This window comes from Athalia rosae, chromosome 5, assembly GCF_917208135.1.
Source record: "Athalia rosae chromosome 5, iyAthRosa1.1, whole genome shotgun sequence".
Taxonomy (NCBI): domain Eukaryota; kingdom Metazoa; phylum Arthropoda; class Insecta; order Hymenoptera; family Athaliidae; genus Athalia; species Athalia rosae.
The window spans coordinates 12,688,902-12,702,296 of NC_064030.1; the positions used below are offsets into that span (position 1 = coordinate 12,688,902).

The 13,395-nt window shown below is 41.8% G+C and overlaps 1 long non-coding RNA gene across 1 annotated transcript; it reads right to left on the bottom strand.

Moving 5' to 3' along the window:
• Positions 1 to 9,634: 9,634 nt before the first annotated feature.
• Positions 9,635 to 12,433, bottom strand: LOC125500883. Its single transcript, XR_007278349.1, has 3 exons — positions 11,668 to 12,433; positions 10,896 to 11,011; positions 9,635 to 10,130 (listed from the first exon to the last, which is right to left on the bottom strand). It is a non-coding gene; the product is annotated as an uncharacterized LOC125500883 (long non-coding RNA).
• Positions 12,434 to 13,395: the final 962 nt, after the last annotated feature.

A 13,395-nucleotide genomic window follows, 5' to 3' on the forward strand; every position in this document is an offset into this window, starting at 1 on the left:
CGGATATGGTATACCGTCGACCCCGGACTACCGAAAACCTTGGAGGAAGCATATGACTTGGTGACAGAGGAAGATCGTGCACGCCGGAACCGGAGACAGGCCATGGGCTATTACCGGGACACCGATCGAAGCCATTCGCCCCCCAGGCATTCCTCCAACAACGACGAACGGCGTAGGTACGATTATAGCCCTCTACGAAGACCCCTGTACGATGCACGGGGTGGACACCAGAGCCGGTACCCGGGACGACGGGACAACATCGTCATGACGACCACGGACAGCACGACTACAGAAACCAGTGAGGAATGATCAAGGCCATCCAGACGTCACAATTTCAGTCCAACAGCCTTGGCCAAGGTCCTGAACGCTGGATTGAAAGCACTGGGTGCAGGGAATTCGAGATCACCTTCCCCAGAGCGCAACAACTCCGGGGAACGATCGCCGTACTGCATTTACTGCCAGCGCTCGGGGCATGCTATAGAATTCTGCCAAACCCTGGCCCGCAAACAGAGGGAAGCGCAGCAGACACTTCGAGCGCCAGATCCCCCGGCGCGAGAACGATCAGCCAGCCCATCTGCCTCCGCTACCGGATCTTTAAACTACGAGGGCGGCAGACACGACACCGACCCCGATCGACCGAAGAGAAGCGTCCACTTCAGGGACCAGCAGACAGGGGAGGACCAGATGAGCTTCGCGCCCAGTACCATATTGCGCAGGCCCCCGCCTCCAGAATCATCGTCAGGGCGCCGGAGCTAGAGCAAGGTAAAGGCGAATTCACCGTAGATACTGGTGCGGGGGTCAACCTGGTTAACATCAACGCACTGGGAGAAAAGGCCCCCGTGATCAACGAAACAGCGGAGAAAATCCTTGGAATAACGCGGGATCCCCTGTACACGTTAGGCACGACCACCATAACAACGCTGGGTAAGACAAGCCTATTTTACGTTTATGACACTGAAGGTATCGACGGCGACGGACTGCTGGGAGCACCAATTCTGCTTGGAACACCAGGCGGAAATTTCATTCCACCATAAGACCATCGTATCCTGCGAGGCACCCATCAAGCCGATCCCGTTCAGCAATGGGCAGGAAATCGACCAAGTAGGCAGGGAGTACCGCAAGGCCACGCTGCGACTTGAGGCGAGAAGCCGGACGCAAATTCCGATCCCTGTGAAAAATGGTGGCATCCGAGAGGGCTACCTGCCGCGTATCACAGGACCTCCAAGGGTTTCCATCGGCGAGGCAGCTGTTAGCAATCATGACGGTACGTACTACACTATGGCGACAAATACCGGGGAGGAGGCTGTGGAAATAACCATCGCACCACAAGAACTGGAGCCGTACGACCTGACCATGGAGAGCATTAGCACCGAGGACGAGGCAGATCCTGACGATTCTGGGAAGGAACGGGTCACCCGTATCATCGAGGGACTCAGAATGGACCATCTCAACGCGGAGGAACGTCAACACGTGGACCAGGTGCTGAACGAATTCCAGGACTGTTTTCACCTACCTGGGGACAGGCTGGGGAAGACAAACACGCTGGTGCATTAAATTCCTACTACAGATGACGCTCCAATACATACCCGGCAGTATCGCTTCCCACCTGTGCACCAGGAGGAGATTCAAAAGCAAGTCAGAGGACTATTGGAGAACGGGATCATCAAGCCTTCCTCCTCGCCCTACAACTCACCACTCTGGATAGCGCCAAAGAAACCGGACCCGAAGGGCAACAAGCGTTGGAAGATGGTAATTGATTACCGAGCACTGAATGAGAAGACCGTTGGCGACAGCTACCCACTACCCAATATAACCGATATATTGGACAGAGTGGGTGGAGCCAAATATTTTTCAGTGTTCCACCTGGCCAGCGGATTCCACCAGATCGGCATGGACCTGAAGGACGAACCGAAGACAGCGTTTTCCACACCCAACGGGCACTACGAGTACGCCCGTATGCCGTTCGGGCTGAGAAACGCACCAGCCACGTTCCAACGACTAATGGACATCGTCTGCCAACACAGCGACAGATCACGCATCGACGTAGACGGAGGGCACACTTACTGGAATTCTTTACCTCATGATGTAAAAGTCGACTGCCCCGAACCGCTCGTTCCGAGAGACTTTTGGTGAGGGTCACCTCGGAGGAACTATCCGCGACGTCGCTCACAATGACTCCCGATCTTCAAAAACTGTATAACTTATGCTACGCTCCGCCAATCGAGCACTGACTTTTCTACTTTACTGCGCGTATGAAACCACTCCCCGCAGTCTTTATTCCGAATGGAATTCTACGAAATTGATACAACGAGGATTCATGTAAAAATGCGGATATTGTCGGGATTCAGGTGCTAAGGGTACCTGCCAATATCCATTAGTGAAATCAGTCGATGTAATGAATTTAACATTGTCGTACTTTTGAATTAATTCGTCGACCGGTTGTGGACGTTCGTGATCTGCGCTCATATATGAATTTAGCTTTCTCGCGTCTAGACAAATTCTAACCGTGCCATCTTTCTTAACAACTGGAGTGATTGGGTTTAAGTAAGGGGAGTTACTTCTTTCGATAATTCCTCTTTCTAACATTCTATTTATTTCTTCCCCTACTGCTTTTCTTCGCGCAAAAGGAATTGTATACACGGGAGCAGTTATTGGACTGTCCTTTGTTAAGTGAATTTGATGCTCATAAACATTGGTGCACCCAGGTTGGTTGCTGAATGCTCTGGCATTTTTTATGAGAACCTTTTTTAGTTCTATTTTTTAAATCTCATCTAGAGAATCGATTTCTTGAATTAATTTATTGACTTGTTCATTAAAAGGCATTTCCTCACGAACTTTTTTGTATTGTATAAACGATTCATCTAATAAATCACTGTCCGGTAACTCGGAATTTTTCGCTATAATATGACTTATTTTTGAAATTCGGGTGTCAGCAATTTCTTCTACTTCAATTACTTTTAGCTTGTGACTTTTATTTTTATTCGCTGTTTCTATACAGTGAAAGAATGGTTCTCGTAAAGTAATCCCGTTGATTCTAATCGTTTTTGATTCCATATCAAGGGCCATTTTATTTTTATGAATCCAATCTATTCCGATAATCAAACTCTCATGTGCTAGAGGTAATACGAAACAAACAGTTTCTATCTTCAGAGAATTTATTTGAATGTTTATCATAATTTCCTTTTTTACTATCGGAGCTTTATGAAAAAATGCTCCACAAACTTTCATATTTTGGACAGGAAGAACAGGAATCTGGGCGATCCTTTTAAGTTTTTCGAATAAATTTTCGGAAATACATGTTATTTGACTCCCGGTATCTATTAAGGCTTCTACCGGAATGTTTTTAATAAAGAGATGCAACCGCGGGCAATTAATCGTAGGTGATAATTTTTCTTTACCTAAAATGGGAGGATCAGCTTCAGTCATTATTTCCCGAGCTATAGTTTGTACAGGCCCTGGACCTAGACTAAAATCGGGACAGCCTAGGCCCGATGAGAGTTTAAATGATTATCTTCCTCATCGTTCTGTCGTCTGCCTTGCGGGTTTCGATTTTGCTGTCGCGGATTCTGACTTTGAAAGTAGTTATTTTGATTTTGTTGATGGGGATTGCTATTTGGCTGTCTCCAATTGTGATTCTGCGATCGCGGGTTGTAATTCTGATTGTGCTGCCGCGAATCTTGGTTTGACAGTTCGTAATTTTGGGATCGATTTGAAATGTTTTGATTTTGTTGATTTGAAAAACGATAATTATTGTTATTATTATTCTGATGCTGAACATATCCTGTTCTGTGATTTGACTGATCATAATGATTTCTCGGTTTATCAAGATACATGGGGTGTTCCATGACATTGAGTTTTTGAATTATAGAATCAGTGTTATTACAGTCAACACTTCCTATTAAAGATTGTACGATTTCGAAGGGAAATTGTCGAATGACGTGGTAATTTATTTCGAATGTACTCATCCGTTTATCAATTTGTGTAGCCCGATGAACTTGGTCGTAGAAATATTCAGTTAGGGAAAGATTTGTTCTAGGATCCATTCTCCGATTGGACCATTCAGTTTTTTTACGTAAGCGGATGGCCTCATTCCAATATGTCCGCAAAAATTCATCTACGAAATTTTCATAAGTTCTGAGTTGATTTTTTACTACTCCGAACCAAAGTTTCACGCTTGGACCAAAGATTTGGTTTCTTGTCTTTATTTCTGCTAATCTTGCCTCCCCTCTTATTCCCCATTTTTCAAACCAATCTTCTAGATCATTTATAAATTCCGTTGGAAACAAGCTATCGTTATTTGAGAATACGGGTGGATTACTTCTTGCTAAACTAGCCAAAACAGGCAAAGGATAAGTACTGATACTTTGCGAGAGTTCAGGTTCGTTATTTCGACTTTCGTGCATATTGTTTGTGTTTTCAGATGATATTAATTTTAATTCTATCTGAGTCATTCGATTTTCTAGAGATTCTATCCTATTGCAAATTTCTATGTTTTGAGCACGGACCTCCGTACGAAATTCATTGAAAGCGGCTACTATTAAGGCTAATGTATTTTCCCCTTCTCCATGTGGTATTTCGCGATTAACATCATTTAATGATAATGATTCTGAAATCCTTCCTTCTCTGCGTAAGCGTGGCATTTTGAATCTCTTTTTTTTTTATTTTATCTTTTATTTCAATTTTTTGACGTGCCCCACGTTGGGCGCCAATTTGCTACGCTCCGCCAATCGAGCACTGACTTTTCTACTTTATATTTGTTGGGCGCCAAATCGTTTTCAACGATTAATAAAATTTATAGAAATGGAAACTCTGTATCTCAGGGCGTTTGGAAATACTTCCCGGGTGGACCGAATAAATTATGAACCAAGGACGCGTAGGAAGAAAGGATTGAAAAAGGATATTTATTTTATCAAGGAACAATATTTAACTTGAACAGTATAACAGGAATATTCTTTACAGGAATGGGAATACTTTGGACAATATTTAGATTAATCTCCTAGGATTTATTAATCTAGGTGCGGGGGAAAAACTAGACGGGCAGAGAGGCCGAAGCTCGGTCCGCGATGCTGTTAATCACCCTGACTTGTGACTATACCTCTTTATGAAATTGAGGGATTTATATCAAACCTCTTAATCGCGATTGTAAACTGGAAGTTAAAGACTCTATTTATGTGACTCTATTCAAGAATATGGATGTTGTAAGCCGGACAGGCAGAAAGACCGAGGTACGATCCGCGATGCCGGAACAGACAAAATCCAGAAAATGTAAGCAAGCAAATGGGAAGCCGAGACAGGCAGAAGGACCGAGGTACAATCCGCGATGCTGGTCAACCCGACCCTACAAACAAGTTAGGAAGCCGAGACAGGCAGAAAGACCGAGGTACGATCCGCGATGCTGGTCAACCAACTTGTAGATCAAAAACTATCGAGTGGAAAGTCGGAGACTGACCACTCTTGGTGGGGTAGAGCACACTTGACATGGAGAATTCGGGCAGGTTATTAATTTTATCTTGGGAGGTCTTCCCTAACGAGTGACCTACTTTGTTTTGGCCCTCTATCGGTTGTGAATCGAACCGATGTATTAAATATCTGATTTTTCATAGCCATCATGGTTTATACGGGGCATCTTTTTCGCAAAACAAGTGAATGTTCCCTCACGGATGATCACCCATACCTCTTTATAAAATTAATTTTATTAATTTTATATTAATTAATTCTATTTCTTATGAGCTAGGTGGGGACCATCGTACGCCACGTTACACTTATTGAGGCTGATTACGGCAGCTCGTGTCGGAACCTAGCCCCTGAAAATGGTCGCCACTAAGAGAAAATGATATGCAGCTCTTAGTCTGCTATCCGACTAGCCAGTAGTGCGACGAGAATACGAGAGGTGAAACTAAAAAAACGCACAGGGAGTTGGTCCTTGCTGGGTACTGGACCCTCACAATCCAGAGTGCTGAGTTCTACGTGAAATGATCAGGTCAGACATGCGACGTACCTGGGCCAGGTATTGGAAAAGAAATTAACAAATTAGCCGTCTTTCCACGATAGAAACTATAAGCGAATACTTTATTTTAAGCGACGTTATCGGTGATGAGAATGGACGTAATACAAAGTTTTGGCGAATTTAATACAAAAATGTGACGGGTTTTGAAACGTTGGAACAATTCTCGGACACAACACGGACACTTACGTTATTCCACTATCGTCGGGAGGAATCGGGTCCAAAGACCGATTTTACAAGACGTTGACGTGCAGCAGGACGTGTGCAATGCGGTAAGACGGAGACGAAGACGAAGACGAAGGCGAAGACGAAGACGATGACGTTGACGTTGACGGCGATGATGACGGTGACGAGGACTTCAGCTTCTCCTCTCTAATCCTTCACATCACCCTCCGGACAAGCCACCGGGTGCGTGAAGATTAGACGGAAAAAGAACGGCAATCGTGCTTCCTTAGATTCTAATTCACTCGTCCTCCTTATTCAGATCGTTCGCCGACGGTAGGGCAACGGAAGTATATCTACTTCAGGGTCACTATAATTTCGGTCCTTTTCGACTCGTCCCTGAATTCTTACTGTCTCTTCGATCCCTCGATCATGTTCGTAATTTTTCACGCATGCGTACCGCCGGATTTTGGTGTCGATCCTCCGACGCATATGAAAAGAGACAGTCGGTACGCAAGGTGAGAGACCGCTATATTTACTTTTATTGCTGATGAGTTCGTGTCCGAATTATGAAGGTGTCAACATTTCGTTGTAGTGGTATCGCACTGTGACGTTCAGTTTTACTGTCACAATGATCATTGCCGCTTCAACCGTTACGATGTTCTATGGAAAGGATCAGGCACCAAGATGACCGACAACTTTCGAGACTACCCTCGGACTATATAATCTTCGGCAACTAATCCAATTACCTTCTCCTCAACCAAAAGAGGCAAGAAAATAGTTTGTGGAACTTGATCAAAGTTTGTAGAACTTAATCAAAACCGAACACCCGTAACTCCTCATTCTAGAAACTAGAAAAGGAGAATCATTCGCGGTCAAACGTCGCATATCGGTCGAGAATTTGGACATCTTCGCTTACGTCAACGCAAAATTCGTCTACGTAGAAATACATATGAAAACTCAGACGAGCCAACTTTATCGAGATGTCGTGGTGCAAAAATGCCACTTGGAACAACAAGTGTTACGCAACGTTTTGAGTATTGCAGCGCAGAACCCAGACGAATTTGCCTACCGTCTAATGAAAGAGCCAGGTTACACGTAGCAGGGGAAGTAGTACACCTAATCAAGTGCATCCCTGTCGAAGTACGAATACGACATACGGAGTCATGCTATCAATAATTACCTGTGTTCAGAGGCAACCAGAGCCAATTTCTAACACCCAGAACTCACATACTCGTTAACACCGGCACACAAAAAGCTTGTAATGCATTCATTCCACCAATGTATTTCTTAGAGCAAGGATGGTGCAGAATACTGCCTACGCCTTCCGAGACTATCGCTCCACCAATAATGGAACCAATGACGAAGCCTACCTGGAAATATGTTAAATCCGCATCCTTAGCCACTAGCGGAATCTACTCAATGAAGACTCGGAGAAACTTCGAGACCATATCATGTTTCCTGCCGAACAACTAGCTGTGTTGAATGCAGTAGCACGTGGAATCATGGGACAACCCAATGTCAAGCAGGGATTGTCAATTTCAAACCTACTAAACGAAGAGACACTATCTCAAATAGTTCGGTCGACTTGGGACTAACTTTGAGGAAGCTTTTGATCTTCGGAACAACAAGCGCAGGTCTTATTGGTTTATACTTTGCAACACGCTGTGTAAAGCTAATTATAGACACGGTAATCCATGGGTACGCCCTACATTCTATTCATGGCTGGTCAATTCATCTTCTTGGGGGCCTCATGAGACTCAGTAACCCACTTGCTCTTACATCTGGGGAAACCACCACCTGGAACACCCAGTGCACCCGAAGAACTTGAACCAGCGATCGTAGTGACGGAACCACGAAAAAGGGATCCTACCCCCGACGCAGCTCCTGAAAACCGTGCCTACCCCCAACTACCCATCGAAGAAACAAGCTGCATCGACATTTCTCCTAGTATCCCAAACTCTACTCAGAATCAAGTACCGTACCATAGATATATTGAACTAGATCGGACAAGATCATGGCGGATTCTAGTGTATGGGTTTAAATGTAGGCGACGCGCTCGGCGAAAAAACCCAAATTGAGGATTTAGCTTCAGGCCACTGTTTTACTTACAGAACGACCTGATAACTCATGAGTCGCGCGATTTCGCAAATTATGTTTCAGACCGATCGAGATGGTAACTTGTTGAAACTGTTCAACTTGACCGACAGATATATGACTAAGCGAAATGAGCCATATTATACACGGTGTATCCATGAATTTTCAATGGTTAGATACTGGTACCATAGTACACATAGCTGCTATACCCGTGTTAGGTTATAATAGATATCAATATATCACGACTAAGATACTACAGAATACAATATCCAAGAGTGCACGAATGCACGCTAAGGTGAATAGTACACTTTCCATATACAGAATGAATGTTTTCAAGTGTGACAAGCGGTTGCCTCAAAACCTGAGGCATCTGCGTTTTTTTTTTGAAAAATCTTTGGAACAAAAGTTGTAGAGTCATGAAAGGAAAGGAAAATCCAATAATGCACGATAATACCACGAATTTTGAATTCTATCTGTATTGTAACATAGATATATCATGATATATGATACATATCGCACCTGATATAATTCACTAACATTTCAGTTCTCTACTTTAGAAGTTGAAAAAAGTTAAGCGACTTGTAGAAATCAAAATATCGACTGGATATTTGCAGAATGTCTCTATCATTTTCAACCCAGACAATAATACAACAATGAGAAAAAGAAACTTAAAATTTCGGACGATCTTGCGAATTTTCTCAAATCTCGAGTGATTCCCAAGATTTTTTTGTTGGAGCTGATCATTAGAGGGGGCTCTTGAACCATGTTAATTTAACATATTTTCATATTTCATCGAAGACGCAAACAAAGTAATATCATATCTCTGGTAATATCATCTTTTTTTTGCTACCCTAATTCACATGGTTGATCGATTTCTGATTGAGAAAAAAATACTTTGGAAAATTGTAGTCTTAAGCCCAGAATTACGATATAATCGAAGAAAACCAGCTGCAATATTTCTCAACATTTCAACGATACCGTATCTCGAAATACTAATAAATATCACTGAAATTGAAAATACAAATCTTTTTCCGTTCCTAGATATCTAATAGTTTCAGAGGTACGCATAGATATACCCCAAACGTTGCTGTGGTAAATAGTGGTAGCAATGGTAGTGAAACATAATTTCACGGCTTATGAGAAGGTTCTAACATAGATAAAGTACCCATGGTTCTAACTAGGTTTCTACCATTTAATAGGTAATAAAAATGGTGCCCCTCTGGGAGCCAAATCGGTGACCCATCTAAAGCGACCTACCTTGTTGAACGAAATCACGACACTACATCTATGACCTCACTGACAATTGCTCAATGAAACCCGTGACCAAACTTACAAGGTCTTTCCTTCACAATTACTTATAGAACTAAGATGATCTCTGGAGACTGCTAATTTGGAAATTGCTATAGGATTTTCAATGGCTCAAACTACTAATGTTAAATATTTTCAAATGAACAATTAATATGGTATTCATAAAACAGACGTCAGATATGTTAGGACCATAGATATATTGTAGGACTACATGGAACTACCATGAACTACTATCGTACTATATTTATGGTGGCAGATGGTGGCAGGAAAAAAACGAATACAAGCAATATTTATATTTTCATTCTTTTAATGGTCATCGGTAATAATATTGCACAACCGATCCACCGCCCCCTCGGCGCCCCCTCCTTCGTTTCTTATTGCGGCGCTGCCCCGCCGCTGGTGCCGCCGCCGGTGCGGCCGCTGGCGCCGCCGCCGGTGCGGCCGCTGGTGCCGCCGCTGGTGCCGGTGCCTGCTGGGGCTGCAGTGGAGGCCTCTATATATGAGTGAGGGTTGCCACCGCAGCCCTCAGCGCGGCTAACTCTGCCGCAATCTTCGCCATCTGTAAATGATCATGATTATCAGCTATAATTTGATGTAGAGAGAACACTGAAATTAGAAACTTTTATTCGCACTATATCTTTTCAACTTGAATAGTTCTATCGTCTTGGACTAGTTTTCCAATTCAAAGTATGCTCTGTTTTGGAATTTTCGCTATGACGTATAAATATTGGTCGGGTCTTTTCGTACTACATCAGAGTCAGTACACTTGAATATGTATACATATAGAGGTAAGCAGGGCAAAATGGGGTACTTGAGGAAAGGCCGAGCTTTGTGAAACTTGAACGTGCTGAAACTTTGCCCTCTGATTTATACTTGAAGTCAATGAGAAAAATTATCAGTTAGCATCAGTAAGAAGAAATTCAGAATTATAGTAACATTTGAAATTATTAACATCCGTATTTCTTTGAAATGAGTTATAAAAAGCATTAATTCTCAAAATCCAGAATGATGGCCGAAGTCCTTTTGATAATTATTATAACAATTTTCACAGAATTTTTGGGGTACCCTATTTAGCCCTGTTACTCTGTTCGACCCCATTTTTCTCCATGTATAAATTTGTGTCAAGTTTGTATGGTATAAAATAGCCAAACTTTTCACGTATAACGAAAATAGATGTAAAGAACCATCAAAAGGGTAACTGCTATGATTATGAAGATAAAAAAAATGTATCATCTTTGAAAAACGGAATACATGATTGAAGTGTTCAATTGGATACGGTATCAAACTAAAATGAGTGTATGAACATTAAAGAGCTGTTACGTACGTTTGGTGCGGCGGGTGGCTGCGTTGCCGCGGGTGGCGGCGCTGCCTATGGCACTACTACGCCGGGTGGGGCCACCACCTCGGCGTAGCTGCGACGGTTGTCGCGTTCGTTTGAATCTTTATGAACAACAAAATATTACATTAATGCCAAAATTATTTATTTGAAAGGGATATATCTCAACACGGTCAATATATGTAGAATGTATCCATACGACCGCACGTATATTGAATATATCTGTGATGCTACCATGTGCTACCATGCCACCAAAAACGCGGGAAGACAGTTCACAACCCATTTTACACGATAGCCTTTTCTCATGATCGGATGAATTTCATGCGGTAAATTTTAATCAACAGAGTAAAATTGAGAAAAAGTAAGGAGAGAATTTCTGGGAAAAAAATGTAGATACCATGTGCTACCACGCCGCCAAAAAAGCGGGAAGAGAGTTCACAGTACATTTTGCACGATTGCCTTTTCTCATGATCGGATGAATTGGATGCGGTAAATTTTAATCAACAGAGAAAAATTGAGAAAAAGTAAGGAGAGAATTTCTGGGAAAAAATTTTTAGATCTCGAGCATGAATTTCACAACTTTCTATATATCTCAGCTAGAGTTGGAATATGTGTTATTTTTGTATTTATATCCCATAAAAGACATCACAGTATATTTCCGACCTCAAAATGTTGAATATTTAGTCTAAATGAGAAAATTAAGGTTTGATGTGCGACCGAAAAAATATTAGTTAAACATGGTAAAACAAGCAGTACTCACCTCTCATCTTCGCAGTTCGTTCAACAATAACGAAATCGGTTGGTGTTATACGGCGTCGGCTGCGCGATGCGAATTCGCTTCAGTGCTACCAACTCAATATTTGACGCCGCCCCTTCGCGAAACTGTAGCGTCATTCGCCAGAATGACCCAGGCGAAAATACAGTTGGTACCACGTACCACTATGAGGCGTCAATTTCGGCCGATTTCAATTCTGTGCATGCGCGAGCTTTACCGCGTATCGCGACCACATTTCTCTTTTTTGGAAAATAGTCCAGGAGGAATCGGCGCATGAGTACCAAAAACTATTCCACCTCAATTTTTTTATGCGATTCTCTTCAAATTACCCTACTGATGATATAAATGCATGTTGCCAGGGGGCAACCCCGTGCCATATTGTTTAAACCGAAATTGTTTAAAAAATTGCAAGGAGTTGTTATTTTTCAACCGGACAAATTTTTTTTGTATTCTTTGTTAAGATACAATTAATAAAGGTCCTATAGCTTTACACGATCAAGTTAATACTTTTAGAGATATGAATTTTTAAAGGTTCGAAAAATCTTTAATTTGGGTACTTTAGACCCATGAAAAATATATGAAAAAAAAAAAAAATATATAAATAATATATTTTTTTTTTTTCTCAGACAATAGTTAACAATATCCTTGATTGCGATTTCTAGAAATTTTATTATTTATACCTATTTTTAATTGTTAATTTCGCGCGTTCACAAGTATGCGTTGCTTACCTATAAGTATCGCTGTCTCTCTCTGACTCATACGCTGCGTCGGTCTCTCGGTGTCCTGAATCATTATTTTACATTTATCTTATAAACTATAGACCTAATCAGAATTTTTAAGAAGAGCAATGTTGGAGAAAGGTGCGATCGGGCCCAGCGCGACACATCGACTGATAAATAATTCTATAAAAAATAGACTTCATCAAAGCTCCATAAAAAAAAAATTTTCTCTATTCAGAATTGAATGAGGTATCTGGACATATTTTTTTCAGAATTTAAAAAATGGCTCTTTCCATAGTGAGAAATCATTAAAGATTTCATTTGTTAATAACAATTATAATTTGCAATGATTTCCAGGTAAATAAAATTTTGTATGAAAGCTTATTCTTTCACCTTTAAATTGCGCTGTCAATCATCTTTCTACGACAAATAGAACCGAAGATATTAATTTTTGAAACTTAGCGGGTGTCATTTTGCATCAAAATTGAATATTTTGTAACTTTTGAAAAAAAAATATTTTGGACGAATGCCGGAATACGTATCCGCTCTTTTTGCGTACATATAATACGCGAAAAAAGTTTCGTTCGATTTAAAAAATACGAGGTCAAAAAATCACTAAATCCGTCCGGTCTGACGTGGAATTGCCCATATATCCGGACCTATAGGTGGTATCGGACTTTGTTGCTGGGTCAATTCGTTTGTCTCGAACCCTACTTTCCGATGCTTGTTTCACCGATTTTCACCTGAATTCTCAAAGTCCATTTTCAGCATTTCAAAAAAAAAAGATCGATTTTTCGCAAAGTATGCCCAGTTCGAAAATGTTTAAAATAATTTCCAAAAACCTTCGCTCCGAAACGGAATTTTCAAGACTAATTGGATCGTCGGCGAAAGTATTCCTGATTTTTGGCGAAGTTTTTTTTTTATTTTTCTTTCTCGTCACGCACGTGGCCTGAATTTGGAACAAAATTCTTCATTTTGCGCTAAATTCGCCATT